The 21,160-nt window shown below is 32.4% G+C and overlaps 1 protein-coding gene and 1 long non-coding RNA gene across 2 annotated transcripts in view; one reads left to right on the forward strand and one right to left on the reverse strand.

Moving 5' to 3' along the window:
- The window catches only part of LOC143230435 (nucleolar protein 4-like), a 75,621-nt gene that overhangs the window by 4,779 nt on the left and 49,682 nt on the right, over positions 1–21,160 (forward strand). The window lies entirely within an intron of this gene.
- LOC143230436 (uncharacterized) lies at positions 5,128–17,569 on the reverse strand. The gene is made up of 3 exons (XR_013016440.1): positions 17,250–17,569; positions 6,371–6,506; positions 5,128–5,348 (listed from the first exon to the last, which is right to left on the reverse strand). It is a non-coding gene; the product is annotated as an uncharacterized LOC143230436 (long non-coding RNA).

Raw genomic sequence — 21,160 nt, forward strand, 5'->3', positions numbered from 1 at the left:
ACTTGTGCTTAAATAAAATAGACGTGTTCTTGAACGCAGTAATGTAATGTTACTTTGTACAGTTGTGTTCTTGTTAATAAACCAAATCTGAAAATCATGTGTCCATTCAGAGAAACGTATTTTGTATACATGCAACATCGGTTATTCATAGAAAGGTACTTTCGCAAACATACATAGATATAAATTCTACTGATGTGTTTTTCATGAAAAAATGCTCAGTTAACAAACACAGCTTTAGAAATGTGTTTCATTCATAAAAACGTAGCTGTAAATTAAAGTTTTAACATGGGCATAATCTCATATAAGCATGTTTTATAAAGAATTTCTAAAGAAGTGTTTATTCTTATAGGTATTTTGTAAAATGATACTGACAGTTTTAAGAATACATTTCTTCATAATACGTTATAAACGAAATTCCGTGAAATGCTTTTGAAAGATTTAAAGGTTTGTCATCCGTCGTGGTAGTAAACTTTTATAAACAAAATTATGTTCTGAAGATACTCGTACGTTTTCTGATGTTTACTAGAAAATGCAGTGTAAGAAACACATATCTAAAAATGTGCATTTCTTTATACAAGCGTTCTTTTATATACAGAACAGGTTTAAAAGCGTGTTCCTTACGGAATACTTCCTCTCGTAATTAAATACATTTCTAAAAATCTGTGTTATTACACACAAGGTTTTCAGTAAACAAAGTTATACGTTTCTGTGTCCCTCATATAAACGAATTAATCTACACAGATTTACTTTTTCATACAGTGTTTATCATAATAAATAGAGTACTTAAGTTCTGTTCCTACATGTAAGCGTTTTATAAGTACACGTTGTAAACGTGTTTCTTCATACAAGTGTTTTCGTAAATAGTTTTGAAGTTCTGTGTTTCTAAATATAACCATGTTTTTCAACACAGAACGGAGTTCTAAATGTATGTTTCTTGGTTCTAAAGATATATTTCATTAAATAAAGGTGATGCTGTAAATAAAACATTATTTCAAACTCGTGTATTTCTTCGTACAGCGTCTTTTCGTTAGCATGCACAATTCAAAAGGTTTATGTTTCTTCATACAAACATATCTTTGTACATAATGTTAAAGATCTGTTTCTTCATAATGGCATGTTCTGTAAATAAAAATGTGTATGACTTCATACTAACATTCTCTTTCACACCAAACACAGTTCTAACTTTGTGTTTCCTTGTATAAAATGCAGTTCTATTAATGTCTGTTCCCTCAAACAAGACTGTTCCGTAAACAAAGCTACATGTACTTTATATAAACGAGTTCATTTATACAGAACACAGTTCTATAACCCCAGTTCTATAACTTATAACGCTAGAAACTTTATGTTTCATTACAAACAAATACAGTTCTATAAATTAATTTCTTCATTCAATGTACCTCAAGTAGTCAAAATTCTAAAGTTCCATTTTCTTCATACAAGTTTGTTAATTGAAAACAACATTCAGATGCTCTGTTCTTCTTTGAACAAGCATTTTATACATATATTTCTAAAAATGTATATTTTTCATTAAAATGCATTTAATAATTATAATGATTTTTGTCCCTTTGTATACGGGTATTCATGTTAAATAATTACGTCCTGAAACTATTAGTGTTTAAACGTGTTCTTGTGCACAAAGCATAATTCCAAAGATTTATTTTTCTTCCAACAATTTTGTCTTTAAACAAATACAGTATTAAAGTTGTGTTTTATTTTGTCGAGACGTTTTCTAAAGAAAAAGAACACGATTTGTAGTTGTATGTTGCTTTAAACAAGTGTTTACCGTAAATAAGCAACGCTTCAAAGATGCTTTTATATTTCTTCATACTAGAATGGTTTTGTAAACAGGACACAGTTCTAAAGATTTGTGTTCATTTATACAACTTGTTATTGTGTAGAAGTAAGCTATGTGTGGCCTAACTGTAAGTGTGCTTTAACTGTGAACTCTTAAATTTATTAGTTCGCTGGCAGTTGTCATAAAAATGCGCCCTGCACTTTGGGACCATGGATGCCCTATAAAAGTAATGGTTAAATCTCATCTTCGGTCAAGCGGTATTTACTATTGACTATCTGCCTTCCATCTGGCCTACCATTTCAAAATTAGAGACGGTTATGCAGAAATAACCTTTGTGGAGTTTTGGGCAAAAATTCTGTAACAATGCATAAAGAGGTTGTTCTTATTTTTAAACAATTATTTAATACATATTTCTAATAGTAAATGTTGTCTTTCCTTACACCACAGTAAAATAATCATGTGTATTATTATTTGTCTCGCTTAATAATATAATGAAAATAAATCATCTATATGCGAAGAGCTTTATGAAACGTAATACCAATAACATGAACAATGTAATTTGTAGAATCCGATTTGTCCATGTCAATATTAGAAATTACAACTGAGAAAATTCATAATATGTAAAATAGATTGGTATGTAAAATAAAATTGCATAGTAAATCATTAAATGTTTGAAAGGAAAAGATATAGATACACATTTAGCAAATGCACTTTGAGGTTGAATGAACAAAAAAATTAGTATATACCAAATTGACTGGTTAGAACGTTGGATGAAAAAAAGAGTTTGACTAAACTCACAAGATGTTTAGTGGCAAAATCTGAATATAAGTAAAATAGTTAGGATGTTGGGTAAAGAAGTTTTGAATACAATTAATAAACTGGCAATGATATTCGGTTTTGTGAAACTTGGATGCACATAATAAACTGGTAGGGGTATTTGATAGAAAATAATTTAATGTGTTTCGTAATGTGGAAAGAATGTAGGATGTAAAAGATGCTTATACACTTAGTAGGCAAGATGATGAATGGAAAATGTTTGAACGTGCAGAACCAGAGTTCTTCTTACTGCTCTTGACGAGGAGTTGGTGAAAAGGAAACAGTGACGTCACTAAGGAGGCAGAAAAAGTACAACATGTGTAAAATATTTTGCTACTTTGCAAATGTTAGGCCGCACAGTTGTTTCAGATATGTCACAAAATGAAATAATTAGCTCTACACGAGTGTACTTGAAGTGTATTGTATTCTTCATATACTAGGGGATAAAGTCGTCAAGATACTGCTACATCATCATTAAACTCTTCTTTGGACACAAACGGATAGGATGGCTGATGCACTTTGTTTTACTATTCCTGTTCATTTTGTTTATTTAATTGGAAAATAGCGTCCAGAATTCATAAAATGTTCTTAACATACCTTATCAGATTAGCAAAGATACTGTGATAAAAAAAAGTGGATTTGTTTTATATATCGAAAACTTGGTTTGGTTGTTGTTAAGCGCAAGGCTACACGAGGGGCTATCTGTGATATATTCTTTATGGGTATTGAAAGCTGGTTTTTAGCTTTATAAGACCGTGGATTTACCGCTAAATCACTGGAGAGCTAGCTCTAAATAATGATTTGTATAGTAAATTGCTAAACATCTGAATATGGAAAAAGCTAGACAACAACTTTATGTTTTGGCAAGAATGTTGTGCAAAAATATTTGGACATATATAAGAATTTGAAATAAGTTAAATAAGAGCAATTCCTCTTAAAAACAGTTTACAGAATTGTGTGTAAAACTGAAAGTGGCTTTCTTGACAGTGTAATAGGTGATATTGGGATGGATGTAAATCAAATTAATAACTATAAATATGTGTATGTGAACTTTGAACTCGGTCACTCAAAAAAATGAAAAAATGTGTTAAAATATTAGCAGAAATATGATAGATTTATTTTATTTGTTAAAATATTTCACACTAGAAAAGCAATAAAATGAAGTCAGACAATAAAGGAGAAGAAAGATTCATTACGAGCGGTTTCATACTACAGAGGACAAAGGAGAGTAGAAATCTAAAGGAGAAGAAAGGACGAAAGTTATAACTACTGTAATATTAGTTTTACGAAATATTGGGATGGGCTATGATGATCCTGTTCTACGTTTCTTCAAGTCTGCCAATCGATTTCTTGAATTCCTCCACGGCAAGATGGCCTAGGAACTGAAACTTAGTATTTAAGTGTACCAATGCGGACTCATCCATTAAGCTTGGAGCAGTACAACCTTGAGAGCCTACCAGCTGGTGCCAATGTTTTCCGCTTGCCGAATATAATGTGGTAGAATACTACATGCAAGGTATCTGGTTGAGCTTGATGAATATCACTACTGAAGACAATGTATTCTTCATGTTTATTAGAACTCAAAAAGAAAACGGTATAGAAATACTTATGCGCTAAAAGATATTTGTTAATGGTAGGCTATGATAAATATCTAACAGTTTTTTATTCCTTTGTTATCCATACCTCTACAATTTTCAAAAATAATACCAACTCTCTTCTAAACCATTGTCCAGAGAGAAAAGAAAGATTACAATTTGAAATACTTGTTTTGTTTTGTTTTTACTTGTGTATTAAACAGAAGCATTACTATTGTTGCAAAGTTCATACAAGTATAACTATATGATAATTGTTTTTGAGGACATTAGTATTAGTTATTGGACTAAACTGTAATAATATTATTATGCACAAAACAAATACATACACTCATTGCACACGATTACAACATTTGTTTTTGAACAACGCTACATTGAACAATCTCTTGTGTCCACCAAGAAAACTCGTATCCCGGATTTCAGTGTCGTAAGTCCGTAAACTTACCGCCATCCCACTGGGAGACACATAAATATACAAAATATCTAATTAGGATCAAGCCTAGCAATCAACAATAGGTTGTGTATTTGGTTTTGTTTATTTTTTCACTTTAAAATGAAGTTAGTGAAAGTGTGAGTGCACTAAAACAAATATAAAACTGAATATTATTGATCCATGCCTTATGGCTTATTCCATGTATACTTATTTAACCTTCAAGAATGTTCTTATAAATTAGGAGTCGACAACTTGTGGCTCCCGAGTTACATCCGACTATATAGTTGCACATACTTCATCAACATCGGAAATATGTAATAATTGGTTGCCTGTAAAAAAGAGAACCTTTACATGCCGTGAAAAGAATCTTTGTCCAATAATACGAGCAGTTGTTTCTTTTTTTCAAAAATAATGGATGGTTGCACGTCACTCTTCGTCAGTGATTGTTCTTGTGTCACTCTCTCTTTAGGTCATTGGTGCGAGTTAATAAACTCAAATCGCCACATTTTGTGAAAATTAGAAAACAACTCTTTTTATTCACAGTGTATTCGAATATAGAAGAAAAGCATGACTTAACCTACTAAACATAAAACTCTTCATCCTCATTCTGTTAACTGAAGGATTGTTTGTTATTAAACACAAAGGTACAAAAGGGCTATCTGTGCTCTGACCACCGTGGGTGAAAGTCTGTAGACACATCACTGGAGATTAACTGAAGGGTAAAGAAAAAGAGAAATAGAAAGTCCAATTTTACCTCAGCAAGTCGTAGTGGTTTCACTACTTAACATAACGTATAAATCATTATTATTAAAGAATTGTTGTTGTTTTTTTTTAGTCTGGAGAGTGGATAAGAACTGTGATGATGTGATGCAATACAAATACTATGTATGAATTTATTGGAAACAAATTAAACTTTTGTCACATATATTTTTGTTTACACGGTTTCAAACTGAAGAAAGAATATCTAAAGTCAAGGACTAAAAGAATTAAGGACAGACAAGTTTGTGAACAACATTGTAGGAATTTCGTTATGTTTTATCCTCATTAAGAAAGTATCCAACAGAAAAAACAAAACAAAAACATTTACATGTCGAAAAGTGTGTGTGTGTGTTTGTTTGTGTGTATTAAAGCCACTCTCTGTTCATAATACTCCCTTTGTGGGTAACGCTCACCTCTGTGTTGAGAACGTCCAAGTTCACTAAGTGATGTGTCTAAAGTAGAAATTACGTCTTCAAATCCTAGTCGAGTATGGATTTTTTATAACTGTTAATTACCAACTCATCCGGTTTACAAATATATTTTTTAAATCTTCAAGAAATACTTTTTAAAATTCAGTAACAAAAGTGTTAAAACATTTTTATGAAAAGTTATACCTTCCTGCAGTTGCTATTGACCATAAATCTCATTGGCTTTTCCATCACAGTTAATAACTCATAGAACTAGATATTTAAATATGTAGGAGTATTTTAAGAGAACTAGTTTTTTTCTCATGGTTCAATTCAACCTAAAAGGCTTTATCAAGGAAAAGATTTGAACACATAAAAATATATGTAACGCAAAATTATGACCAAGTACAACTTACAGGAGATGACAAATTATATACAGAAATGTTTTTAAAACTACTAAAAAAGGGTAAACCTTCTTCATACATAGATGTTTGAATAATTAATTTTTAGAAAAACTTTTATAAAACATTTATATAGATCTAATTTTGAGAATAAAATTGACACCTACCTTCTTATGACGGGCAGTCAGCTAGTTGTTTAATAAAATTAAAAGCCTTGTTGAGAGATACCAAGAAGGTGACATAAGAAAGGAAAAACAAGAAGGACTGTAGTTACTATAGGTGTGTTCAATCAGCGGATAAAATCTGTAAGTGGAACAGTGCTTTAGCTGCACACAAGATAATAATACAAAGAAAATAATTCTCTAATGTAAAATGTTTTAAGGTGTGTTTTACTAAAACACCAAAGAATGTTTCAATTGAACCTCAGTAGAATGACGCGATGGTCTGAAAGCGTGGAAAATAAAAATGCATGGATAGCAGTTGAAGAGGATAACATTCACGGGTGAATACAACATGTTTCCACCATGCAATCCAAACATGGCCAATGTTGACACCATAACTGTCGCAAAAAGTAAAGAAAAATCTAAAACTATGTACACGACTGTTTGGAACCTGTAAGAAGATGTCTTTGTAACAAATCACTAAAAATGGGAAATTTCATCACTTTTTATGCCAATGTATGGGACCTGTAGGAACATATCTTTGTTACTAATCCCATGTAAATTAGTCAAAATACGGCTGGATAATTCCATAAAACTCCATAGTTATGCTATTTGTGAGCTCTCACCCGTCCTCAAAAGACCCAGGATCTTCAAATTCAGCTTTTGTGTTTGCAAATGCGTTGGGCGCATGAAATTTATATTTATGCCAATTGTTATCTTAAATGCTGTAAATATGGCCGCACAGAAGCCCCAAAAATATATATTTGATTTGTTTTACCTTTGACCCCATACAATCCTTAAAATGGCTTATATTTCTATCAAGTTTCAAGTCAATCCGCAAAGAAATAAAGAAATTACCTTCAACTGCATAATTTGAATCATGTGATGAACATGACGTCACAAAAGCAACACAGGGAGGAACTTATTGTACGGATACGTAGGAAAGGATACGTAGGAAAGATATTTATTCTTCAGTTACTCAGTTTTTAAAGGACAAATATTTGACAACAAAACTATTACACTGACAGTTACTGACGGCAATGTAAGGAGGGATAAGGGTGCAAAGGCTTTGTTGCTCTATTCGAAAGAAAAAGTTGTAATTTATAACACTGTTTCACTGCATGCTTTATAAGAAAGGTACTCTGTGCACTGTTTTTTACAAATAACTTTATAAAGGCGATAGTTTGGGTTGTGAAGATTGTCAACAAAATAGTTAAAAAAAGACTCAAGTCATTGTTGGTTCTGTAAGCTTTTCTAAAAAAATTCAATATTCAGATTTCTTCATGCATTATAAAATAAAGTAGTTTTTTTGTGAGTAAGTGTCTTCTTCATTTTATATCCTGTTTCCAGGAAGTGAGAGCGACCTATCCACTGTGACTACAGGAATTTCATTAGATATTAGATATTACTTCTCACCTAAACAAACTGAATATGGAACTACATAGTAAAGAAAACACTGCTCTTACTCTTGTATATTTTTTTATTTTATTTTAACGAAGCTAACTGTATTTATGAATTATATTCAGATAAGGACACTACTTTATTTTGCTGCCTTGAGGCAGTAAAATATATGTAAGCTCTGAAAATGTATTGTTAATACAATCCTCAACATGCAGTCTGACTTTCAAGCGCATTTTCACGAATTTTGGAAATAAACAATGATCATGATCGTTTTTAGTGATGCAGAACACACATTTCTAATAATTGTTAACTATTGAGTCGAATTGAATTATAATTTCATCTGGCTGATTTACTGAATAAGCAGTTTTAAACTTCAAATAAAGCTGAAGAGCTGAGAACAGAAACTTTGCACTGGTACTAGAACAAAAACTATTCTGACGTGAAATGAGTTATGAAATATCAATCAAGTCATTTCAAAGCTTGTGGGGGTTTTTGATATTAAATTTTTCTTTACTTCGTCCTTTTGCAAAACCAAGAGTGTTTTGGAATGACAGACCTCTGCAAGCAAGTAGGTGTTTTTTCGAATATGAACTATATTAAAAGGAAATTTCAAAGAAAACTCTATAAAGTGATCTTGTCAGGTTTTAATAAAGCTGCGATTCCTTACAGTAAGATGACTGTGACTACCTGGCGACAAATTTCAATAATTCATTTGTAATATGTTATAAATAAGGCAAAAGCATGTGCAAAAATTCGTTACAATATTGGCAATCACATGTGTAGCTAAAACTTTAAATAACTGTCTCCTTTTCATCAAAGTTCATACAGGCGGGTTTAACTACTTTAAAACACTTTTGACAAAACAAATTTTCCTCCCAGTGGCACAGTGATATGTTTTTAGACTTACAATGCTAGAAATCAGATTTCGCTACTCGTAGTTGTCAGAACACAGAGAGCCCATTGTGTAGTAGCTTTATGCTATCCTCTATCCCTGTTATGACAATACAAGTCTGTGATACTTTCACTTTAGAAATTGTCTGTTATTGCAAAACTGATATGCAGTTTAATTTCAATTTTACTTTCATTTTCACTAACTTATTTGCTTGCCTATATTTATATACATATTACCCGACTTCCTACAAACTACGAGATATTATAGTATAACAGTAGTTTCTTAAAGAACGAGAAAAATCCAAAAGGTTCGAGAAATGTGATGTCAATTCACAGAAATTCTTGATTACAAGAAACCCACTTGAAGTAAAAATGTATCTCAGGACAGCTGGTATGGGTATTAACACTTTTACTTCAGGTTAACCTGAAGATGACCTAAGAAGGTCGAAACCTTGTTCTCTGCTTCATTAGTAAAAGTGTTAATAACCATACCAGTCGTCCTGAGGCACAATTGAATCATACAACAAATCATTCGTGAACAGCAAGAGTACGTGAAATAAATTACCACTTCTACAAATACTAAATTTATCACTCGTGCTTTATAACTATTTAAATTATATCTTTCATACGAAATTTATGTGGAGTGTCATGTATATCTAACAGATCTTATAATCACGCCTGAGTCTATGAACTACACAGTATGTATCCAATATCTTACAATTCTTCAGACAATCCTGCAGTCAAAATCTTACAGAGTAAGTCATTTTAAAACTATCTTTTAGATAACTTCTAGTGTAGTCTACAATTTATAAATGTTTGAAATGTATTATATACGTCTAAAGTTAATGTTAATAATTACAATTTCCAAACTTTATAAGAAAACCATCGACAGAACTCCCTTCAGTGCACAATTTACTAACCTTTTCTCCTGACGGATATACCTTCAACATTTTATATGACTAGCAACAATCTGGGCCGCCCTATAACCATGCAATATTTATTCTCTTCTCCAATAACTGTACATCCAAGATGTACATACACCTCTCTCCAATGTGTTTTCGTTAATATTTTCAGAATCGTCATCATTACAGGTAACATAATGGGCAATGAACAGGCTAATAATGTGATGCTCGTTCAATAAAAGTAGGTTTTATGGAACTTACATATCTTGCTACAACAAACTATTTTTTACAATTAATTTATAGATCCCTTCTATCCTGATACAGCTAATTTTGTATTGTTTTGTTATAATCCGATGAAAGGATTAAGGATAATACTGCTTTTCTTTGTATTCAAGTGTTACAATAAAATGATTTAGGATACTGCTCATTGTCGGTTGTTTCGTTAAAGTACAGTAAAATTATTTAGTTTACTGCTGTTTCTCTGTTGTTTTATAGTACAGCGAAAAGGTAAAGGTTACTGATACTTGTCTGTTGTTTTGTTATAGTGCAGTCAAAGAATTTAGTATAATGTACTTCTGTGTTTTGTTGCACTGCAGTAAAATGATTTAGAATACTGCTGCTTCTCTTTTGTTTTCCAATGGCACGGTAAAAGGATTTAGGATACTGTTGCTTTTATGTTATATTACATTGGAAGAGTTTAGGACACTGATCCTTCTTTATTATTTTCTTCATAGTACAGAGAAATGATTTAAAATGCTTATATTTTTTTATTTTGTTTCACTACAGAATAAGTATTAAGGATACTGCTACTTCTGTGTTGTTTCGTTACAGTACAGTAAATTAATTTATGAAAATCAGTTTCCATATAGTTTTGTTACAATACGATGGAATAATTTAAGATCTTGCTACTTTTGTTTTTGTTTTATATTACACTGAAAGGATTAAGTATACTACTACTTCCGTGTTATTTATTCTTTAGTATTTTGTTATACCCGGGTGTAAGGATTTACAATACTACTACTTCTGTGTTGTTTGTTACATCTGAGTGTAAGGATTTAGAATGCTATTACTTTTGTATTATTTGTTAGAGTACAGTGTAAGGATTTAGGACGGTATTGCACCCGTACTGGTTTGTCACTGTAAAAAATGAAAGGTTTTGTTTGATTTATTTTGAATTTCACCCTAATATACTTGGAGGCTATCTATGCTCGCCGTCCTTAAACTACCAGTTATAGACTAGTGAGAATCCAACACCACTCACCGACAGTCCTTGCGCTACTATTCTCCAAACGAACAGTGGGATTGACCGTCATATTACATCGCTTTTTTAACTGAGAAGGAGTGAATGGGGAACTTTGAAAGAATTTAGATTTTCGCTGCTTCTCTGTTATCCTGTTAAAGTACAGTCGAATGATGTGGATTTCTGTTGCTTGTCTGTTGTATGTTATTTTAATAGTATAGTAAAAGAATGTTTATGTTCCATTTGTGTTGTTTCGTTATATACGGTGTCTGAAAAGTCTCAAACCTTTGGCCACTTCAATGAATTTTACAAAATGCGTTTAACAAATTGTCCTAATTCCAAATAAGTTTGGATTAACAACAGGATGAACTCGAATCTCTCATGCTTTGACAGTATCATTATCACAGGCACATACGCAGATGGGAAGAGAGGTGTAGCTAAACTTCCTATTCTCGTGATTTAAAATATTATGTTTATACAGTTATAGCGCAGCTGCTTATCGTATTTAACGTTTCATACATGATCTACATTCTTCTGATGATGTATTGCCACGTTTTGGCTTTAAATAGTCGCGTGTCCAATGACCTTCGTAGCATTAACATGTTTTGCATGTTGATTGTGCTTCGCACAGTATGTGTTGGCTTTTGATCTCACAGATTAGAACCTCCACTTTCAAACATTCTACGTGTAGACCTGTATCTATCATGTATCCGAAATTAAACATCGTAAATTGCCTATGTTTTCAAATGTCTGTACACCCTACAGCATTGTGAGTGTTTTGCATAACACTGCTTCTTTGTTGTTTTGTTACTGTACAAAGAAATTGTTTAGGATGACAGTGATTCACTTTTGTTTTGTTATAGTATAGTGAAAGGACTTAGGATATTGCTGCTTCACTTCAGTTATAATATACTCAAAGAATTTAGCATACTTCTACTTATTTGTTGTTTCATTATACTAAATTAAGAGAAAGGATTTGTAATACCACTGCTTTTTTGTTGTTTTTTACAGTAGAACAGACTGATATACTTTTGTTTTAGTATTATATTGTTATATTACAGTGAGAGGATTTAGGATATTGCTGTTTTTTTGTTGTTGTTTTATAGTACATTGAAATTATTTACAATACTGTTTATCTGTTGTTTTGTCATAGTCCAGAGGAAGAATTTAAGATATTGCTGCCTATCGTTTATTTAGTTTTAGCACAATAAAAGTACTACAAGAATTTTGCTTATTTTGTTACAGCGCAATGTAAGGATTGAGGATGCTGCTGCTTCTGCATGTTTATTTGTTTCAGGGGAGTAAAACAGTCTGGATACAATTGCATATCTGTTCGTTTGTTATTTTTTTGTTTTTGAATTTCGCGCAAAGCAACACGAGGGCTATCTGCGCTAGCCGTCCCTAATTTAGCAGTGTAAGACTAGAGGGAAGGCAGCTGGTCATCACCACCCACCGCCAACTCTTGGACTACTCTTTTATCAACGAATAGTGGGATTGACCGTCACATTATAACGCCCCCACGGCTGGGAGGGTGAGTTTGTTTGTTATAGTTGTTTTATAGTACAGTGAAAGTTTCTTATACTGCTGTTTCTGAGTTTCTTATAGTGCAGTGTGAGTTTTTAAAATACTGCTGCTTCACTTTTGTTTTTTTGTCATACATTGAAATGATTTAGTGTATTGTTTCTCTGTGATTTCGTTACAATTACCAGGAATGAATTTAGGATACCGCCTCATTTCTGTTGTCTTATAGTACGCTGAAAGCATTAGTATACTAATGCATTTGTGTTATTCAGACGAAACACGGTATAAGGATTTGGGATAATGCTGCTTCACTGTTGTTTGTTTGTTTTTTGTTATTGTTGTTGTGGTACAACGAAATGATTTAGTATACTACTGCATTTCTCTTGTTTTTGTTATAGTATAATGAAAAGAACTGGGATAGTGACGATTTTCTGTTTTTTTGTTACTATACGTTAAAACAATTTAAGAGTTCCTAATTTGTTGTTTGGAATAGTACACTGAAAGCACTTGAGTAGTTTTCTCCGTTCTTATAAATATTAGTTCATTAAAATAAACATTGATTCAGTTTGTATTATGATTCTACTTCTAAACTTCAGTAGGCTGTTTATTTTTCTCCAGATAATAACGTTTAATACAGAAATTAGTAATTACAAGTTCTAAGGCTTGTTTATTTGAGTTTACTATAACATTATAAATATATCTAATTAAGGAACCGTTTTGTTTTGGATGAAAATAACAACACAATTTTGTTTTCAGTGTGTGGTATAAGCACTTCGTGATAGTATAGAAGTCGATAAGAATGCACCAATTGATTTTGTGAAACCTTACTTGTAGTCCGTGGACTGCTGGTGGTAAGAGCTGTGTTCGTGAACTGGGGTATTACCGTAGAAACGCCATTTCAAGGTACCGGTTGAGTGACCCATGCTCTCCAAATAATCGATTTCTCACACGTTCGCCTTTGTGCATCCAATGAGCACACGTCATCGTTATTCTGATTATGTAATAGACAACTCGTTTACCAACTTTCAAGATTAATTAGTTAAAGTAACTTATATTTTTAAAGAAACTTATTATATTTTCCCCTGATATACTTTTACATAAACAACAATAACAGCTGCCCTCCAGTGGCTCAGCGGTATGTCTGCGGACTTACAACGCTAAACACCGGGTTTCGATACCCGTGGTGGGCTGAGCATAGATAGCCCATTGCGTAGCTTTGTGCTTAATTCAAAACAACAACAACAGTTTACAGCATGCAGCTAATAAAGGAAGTTTTTAAAATATATATTTTATGTCAAACTTGAAGCCATTTTAAAAAATAACAATAAAACAGCATTAATTTCATCAAACAATCCCTCTTTATGATTCAAACGTTTTTGCTGTATCGTCAGTGATATCGAATTTAGATGTTATATTTATTATAAGGGTTGTGGTTTATTTATTGGTTGATGTAATGTATTATTAAAAGTTTTAGGTTATTATCTTATAATTTACATAAACTTACACAGTAGAACATTCTAACATAGAGGTAAATCTGTATAGATTGATATAATTTATATGTGAATCCCTCAGTTAAAACTACTCGATTCATCATGGAGAATTATTGAAAAAAAAAGTGCATCTAGTTGGAAAACTACTGGTAAGTTGGTATCGTTCAACCAAGAACATAAAATGAAAAATGTCTCTATTCGAAGCCCCCCAACCAAACCACAAAAAAAAACTAAGAGTAATTGAATTTTGAAGCGCCATGTATAATTTGTTGTAGTTTTTGCAAATAGCAGTGAAAAATATATAGATACGTTTACTAAGCTTCACGATAAAAACAGTGGATGTGTTTTTGAATTGTACCTTCATTGTTAATATTTGTTTAACCAGCAAGTAGTGTAAAAGTTCTGTGATATTTGAAATCAATATCCTTGTTTGACTGGGTAATAAGATTATCCCTTAACAAAATATTTTTTGTACACTTTCTAGTCATTACATTTTAGATCGAATAATGAACACAACTTGATTCGCACAACGTTCAGCCCAAATTATTTGCATTCTTTTCATATGCGTATAGACTCCGAGCTAATATTATCCCGACCCCCGCTAGTGCAGCGGTATGTCTCCGGATTTACAACGCTAAAATCAGGGGTTCGATTCCCCTCGGTGGGCTGAGCAGATAGTCCGATGTGGCTTTGCTATAAGAAAAACATACACAATAATATCCTAGTCTCTGTCTTTTCTAGCAGACACGTTGTTTATTTAGAACAATTAGAAATAAATATTATTAAAAGCACGTTCACAAAATATGGAAGTCTTTGTTTGATGACTTGCAGGACAAGTTCAAATTTTATTTTGCAACGAAATTTCTTGAGTTTACGAAATAGAGTAGTTTTCTAGTTATCATTTTATAAATATTTATGAAGATGTAACATATGCTGAATGTGTTATAAGAATAACGAGTTATTGTATAAAGAGAGTAAGTCGTTCATTTATTCACATCATTACACATCAAAATCATTTATGAAACATACATAAACAAATAAATTAGGGATAGAAAATATAAACTATATCCTAGTAAGAGAGGTGTCTAATAACAATTCCTGAGGTTTAAACTGCACTTGCTAGCATTGTGTGACAAAAAGATGTTCATACTGGAAGTAATTGTTCGGTGCTCAAACTTCCATTCTTAAAATATATTTTATTGGACGAAAACTATTATGGGAAGTTAGTTACTACCAGTGAAAGAAAAAATAGGAATACAATCCGATTAAAAATTAACCAGAAAAAGACATAAGTGACACTTACTACTTAGTGTTGAAAGATCTGTAATAACAGTGTAATAAAACACTAGTTAAGAAAGTTAAATGCGTAATTATTGTTAAAATAATGTTGTTGTTTTCTATTATTAAGCACAAAGCTACACAAAGGATTATCTTTGTCCTGCCCATCACGAGTATTAATACCTGATTTCTTGCTTTGTAAGTCCGCAGATATGCCGCTGTGCCACTGGTTGGGTTAATTTATTTCATTGTATAAAAATTGTAATTTGTTCGTCAAATCGTTCTGAGATTTGCATTTCTGGTGAAGCCTTTCAAGCACAGAGACATATGCTCTCTAATTAGAAACGTCTTGACAAGTGTCGTTGTTTGAAAGAAACCACGAGGCCCTGCTTTCTCTCAAGCTCAGCAGAGCGTCCAGTTCTAGACAGTATAAAATTATCAGTAAGTAATGCACATACAGTAAACTCTGTACAGATGGACACATGTATATATATATATATAAATGATGTCAACTAAGTAAAATGTATCAAATTACATTGTATATTGACTAAGAAAACAATTTAGGAGAGACAGTCTTGTACCAGTAACTGTACGAGTTACTAATCTTTCGTCAAAACTTGCTTCACCAATAACGTAAACATGCCAAAACTACGATTACCTGCGTTCAATGTTCAAACAGACCATAACGGGTTATTTTATATTTATATTGACTTTTGCTTTGTTATTTACTATTATTAGTTTTTATTAATTAAAAACAAAAAATCAACCAGAAAACTTGTTTTAGTGTCTTGTTTCCACATTTTATCTTTTAAAGATGGTCTAAGTACAATAACCGTAATTTGAATTATTTACAAATATCAATTCAATAATCGAATTGCATTTCAATAGTAATAATAACTCATTACTATATTAAACCTCCATTTTATGATTAGCGAATTTAGAAAGAAAGTTGGAGGTCAGGAGATGCTCTTCTATTATGTTTTCTTTGCATCAGTTAAATCTAATGTAAGTGAAGTTCGCGTGTTGTTAGTCGACTTATTAAATTTAGTACTTCTAAAAGTTTTACAAGTATAATCAGAAGTAAAGTGTGAAATTTGGTGTAAGCTTATTTCTAATTCTACAGTGTAAATTAAGTACCGAAAAATGCTAAGAATAAAATTTGTCTACAGTGGTATACTTTGAAGACACCTTTTGAGTGGCATTTCGCTATTCTATGTTTTCACAGATGTGTACAACTCTTTTCCAAAACCATTGCACACAGAAAAGGAGATATTAAAAGCTCAAGACTTCTGTCTGCTTTTTTCTCATAAGAAAACAACAATCTGAACAACAAATAGTTTTCTAACTTTTCACATCATTCCCCTCTACCATCTTCCTACCTCTTTAACAACCTTTGACGTCTTACACGTGCATGCGACTCGAGGTCAAAGTAATTACTGGAAACACTTCAATGGCAAAATATGGTGCTCACAAAGCTAAGAAAAAAATCTCAGGATATTAGATAATGCCCTATTATCTTTTCTTCAATATCAAAATCTTTATAGTTGATTTTTTCTTTAATTCTTTTACGAATTTCGCTTTTAATCTTCTCACGTGTTGTTGCAATTAAGAAAGCAAAATTATGCGTGGTCTATTTTTGCGTTTTTTTTTAATATATTAAATATAATCCAAAAAGAGACACATTGTAAAAGTGCTTTGATGAAACAAATATATTACATTCATTAATGAATTCGTATTTAAAAAATAACAACGAACTTTTATTACGCTTATAAATCTATAGGATTTGGTGCGTAAAAACATCGATGAAGCGAACTTTTTGAGCTAGGAATACAAATCAGAAATTACTGGCACTGTATTCAAGATTATTCCACATATTCATAAATTTAAAAAAAATATACAGTGGTACCTCAGTTCTCGAACTTAATCTGCTCCAGATGGCTGTTAGAAAACCAATTTGTTTGAAAACCGAATCAATTTTTCCCATAAGAAATACTGTAAATTAAATTAATCCGTTACAGACCTCCAAAAATTACGCATTATGAAGCATTTTAAGTAAAAATATTGCTTATTTATACCTGTATAATAATACTTACATGCATAAAGTCAACCACAAAGACTATAAGCACAATAAAAAAATAAATGAAAATTTAACTGCATTTTACCTGTGCTGAGGAGAGCTGATGGCGTAAGTGAAAGGTGGTGAGGAACGTGGAGAGTAGGAGGGTTATTATTGTTTGGAAGAGGAGTCACCTTCTATAAAAACGTCAGGTAACGCTCCTTCTGAGATTATTTCCCTTTTCTGTCTCTTTGCACCGCTACAACCTGCTTGAGACTTACTGGATCTATTTCTCACTAAAAACTTGTCTAATGAGGTTTGTTTCTGCCTGGCACCCTAGGGCCCCATGTCTCACCACATTATGTATGCCACTTCGCTTCCTAAATTTTTCAAACCACCCCCTACTAGCATTAAAGGCATCACTTGTATCAGCACTTCCAGGGGTGTTTTTCAGGAGGTCAGCATGCAACTGCTTTCCTTTCTAACAAATGATGGTCTCAGAAATACTATCACCAGCTAACTGTTTTTCGTTTACCCAAATCAACAACAGTTTTTCTACCTCTTCCATTGTTTGTGATCTTTGTTTTGTAAGCACTGTCACTACTTTTGCAACATCAGCTCCTTTGATGACCTCTTTATTTTTCAGTATGGTGCAGACTGTAGACTTCGCCATACCAAACTGTGTAGCAAGGTCAGACACACGAACACCACTCTCATACTTCGCTATGAGATATTTTTTCACCTCTATTGTGGCTCTAACAACTTTTCTTTTTGGTTTGCTGCTTTCATTACCCTTCTTTGACCCCATGGTGGCTTATTTAATCAAAATATTTAGAAAAACGACAAAAAAAAAACAAAACAAAAAGGAAAACGAGAACGTTCACAGCAGATTTTAGCGGGGGTGTGGACTGAGCGACAGGTGCGAGTAAAATGTTTTGTGCAAGCTTGGTGTGGGCCGAAAATGGTCGAAGGGTTGTTCGGATCATTAGTCGGGTTATTTCGGGGGTTCGGGCCACGACAGCTTGGTTCGGGAACCGAGTTTATGTTCAACAACCGAGACATTTTTTTTCTTAAACAATATGTTCGAAAACTGAATTGTTCGAGAAGGGAGTCGTTCGAGAACCGAGGTACCACTGTATATGGAAACTGATCGTATATTTGGATATCAATTTTTTCTTGAGTATGATTTTATCACAATATATAAAATTAACACAAAATATTAATCAATAGCTTATGACATACTGAAATTAGTATATCAGTGCAATAGTTCCTGTAAACTGAGAACTTATTTCAAGATGTGAGATTAAATTATACCCACCTTTTCAAAACTAAAAATGTATACTATTTAATAGTCTGCTGAAAAATGCCAATTCATCGTATTCTAGAAGTTATAAAACTGTGAAAGAGTCAAATCAAATAATTACGAACGAAGCTGAACTGAACTGAAACAGTGAATTATTGACCATAAAATAAGTTATATATTTTTCTCCTGAATTTTCTTGATTTTTAAACATCATAATTTGTGAAAAGAGAACTAAATTTTTACTACTCAAAAACATTGTTAAGTTGTTAGAAATTCTAATTGTATTTTTTTTAAAAAAAGCCCATAAATGAAGTGATAAATATCACAAAAATTACAAATTAGGTAGATAGCGCAAGGGAAAAACTCTGAGGAGTTCATTTTTCATAAAAAGTATGCTAAACTGTATTAAGATGTTATAGATACATATTTGCACCAACATATCTGTTTCAAATAACAGTAATATATTGTTAATGTGCTTATAACAATTTTAAATACGATTCAGTTTTAGTGCTTTCTTTAGGGAAACTGAAGATTGGAATCAACAGAAGGTTGTTACACCTAATCAGATATTGGCCCAGCATGACCAGGTGGTCAAGGAACTCGACTCGTACTCCGAGGGTCGTGAGTTCGAATCCCCGTCACACTAAACATCCTCGCCCTTTTAGTCATGAGGGTGTTATAGTGGTACGATCAATCCCACTATTCGTTGGTAAAAGAGTAGCCCAAGAGTTAGTAGTGGGTGGTGATGACTAGCTGCCCCCCCTCTAGTCTTTGCTAAATTAGGGACTGCTAGTTCAGATAGCTGTCGTGTAGCTTTGCGCGAAATTCAAAACAAACCAAACCTAATTAGATATCAACCGTGACTATGACGACAGTTTTGGTGAAATGGAATCACATACCACAACCGCAGAGAGAGAGCGCTATCACCCAGATGGTCAGACTAATTTTTAAACCGTGCTTGTCAAGGCCTGGGATTGACTTATCAATGCAGGCCAATAACACTTTTCTTTTGAATTACGAATAGGAAAGGCCGGAGTTAGAAGCATAATTACAAAGACAGAACTGTGCTGGACAAGTTGCTTGAAACGCTATCGATCGGAAGAACATTTTTTTCCTGAAGGATGTATACAGGCCGAACCATATTCGCGTTTCCCAATTGGGTTCCTCAGCCACGAACCTGATCACGAATGCGTAACTTGCATGGACTGCGAGCATTGCTTCCCTACGTCCTTTCATTCGTGCATGTCACAAGCATATTTGTACTAGGTAGCTATCAAAACAAAAGATTTTCCTTATGGCCATTCAACTAGGACGTTAATCGTATGGAGATTCATACTGTACGTAACAACAAAGAAGAAGCTTTCTAATAACGAGTCGCTAGTATTGACAGTATCTTATTATCCTAGTGGCGTTTATTCAAGTCTGGAATGCGAGTATCTAGGAGCTATCTATAGAATGCGGATACTACCTGAACTGAGGCGTATCAAGTGATCGGAATTTGTTTCACATTTTGTGTTTATAAGGCTCTGGTCTTGTCGAAAATACCAGAATATTAATTCTAGTAAACAAATAATATTTTACTGACCGAACAAATGACATTATAGTTTGGTTATATTATACTGTATGATGATTATACTAATTATTTCAATTTTCATTTGCTAATTTTGTAGATTTGTAAATAATAGAATGATCCAAAATGTTCTGTATTTCCATTTATTATTATCAGCATACTCTGAGTTAGTCAGGTATTTAGATTTATTCAGTAGTTAGTGCAATAATCTCGAGTATTTATCTAACCTGGATACCATCAAACAAAAGTTATTCAATAAGCTGCATAAGTATTCTACCTCCGAAGTCAGTTAGTTACGGATGTTGTATTTTAACTCTTGCCTTTCTAATATATCGAATAATATAAAGATTAGACACCTAATTATTTTATAACAGATATACGATACTACTTATCTGTGTTTCAAGATGATTAACTGCGTAAGAAACGGTCAAATCAGAGCATTAAAACATACTATAACGATAATCAAATTATACTGTGATGTTGTTCAGTAAGTAAACAATTTAAAAAGAGCATATAATTATCAGACAAAAATACTTGCTAATCAGTGTATTAATATTTAATCAATGGTGTAGCATATATTGACCAATCAAAGCATGTAATGGATTTTTAAATACGCTATGTACAGACTAATCACACGATTAGCACCTGATTACTAAGTGCATTATATGTTGACTAGTCAAAGTATTAATATACGGTTTATGAGCATTACCATAACGGGTACTGACCGGTCAGAACGTTGGCATTTTTAATAAGTAAGAGAATATAGTCATTAATCTAAATACAAATACTATTTGTATGTTAACATATTTAAGCTTGATATTTGGTTTAAAATTTTGATCATGTAAGCTGTAACATTTCACCCACAATATAACAGTTAATCAGTCTGTGTATTAATACTGAGTTTCTTCTTTTTGGTATGATATTTCTTTGAAATTGTTTTCGTAGTAAATATTACAAACGTATTATAGCTTAGAATATGAAGTAATTGTATCTATTTTTAGATAAGATTGTAAAAAGTATTAGTATGTTTACGTTATTCCTGTTCTGATAAAGAATAAGATGTTATGTTTAGATCAATAACAACCTTATAAGTTAATAAAAACAAAAAAAAATTGTCTGGTCTTTCTTTAGATTTTATTTTGGA

The sequence above is a fragment of the Tachypleus tridentatus genome, chromosome 10, assembly GCF_004210375.1.
Source record: "Tachypleus tridentatus isolate NWPU-2018 chromosome 10, ASM421037v1, whole genome shotgun sequence".
Classification (NCBI taxonomy): Eukaryota; Metazoa; Arthropoda; class Merostomata; order Xiphosura; family Limulidae; genus Tachypleus; species Tachypleus tridentatus.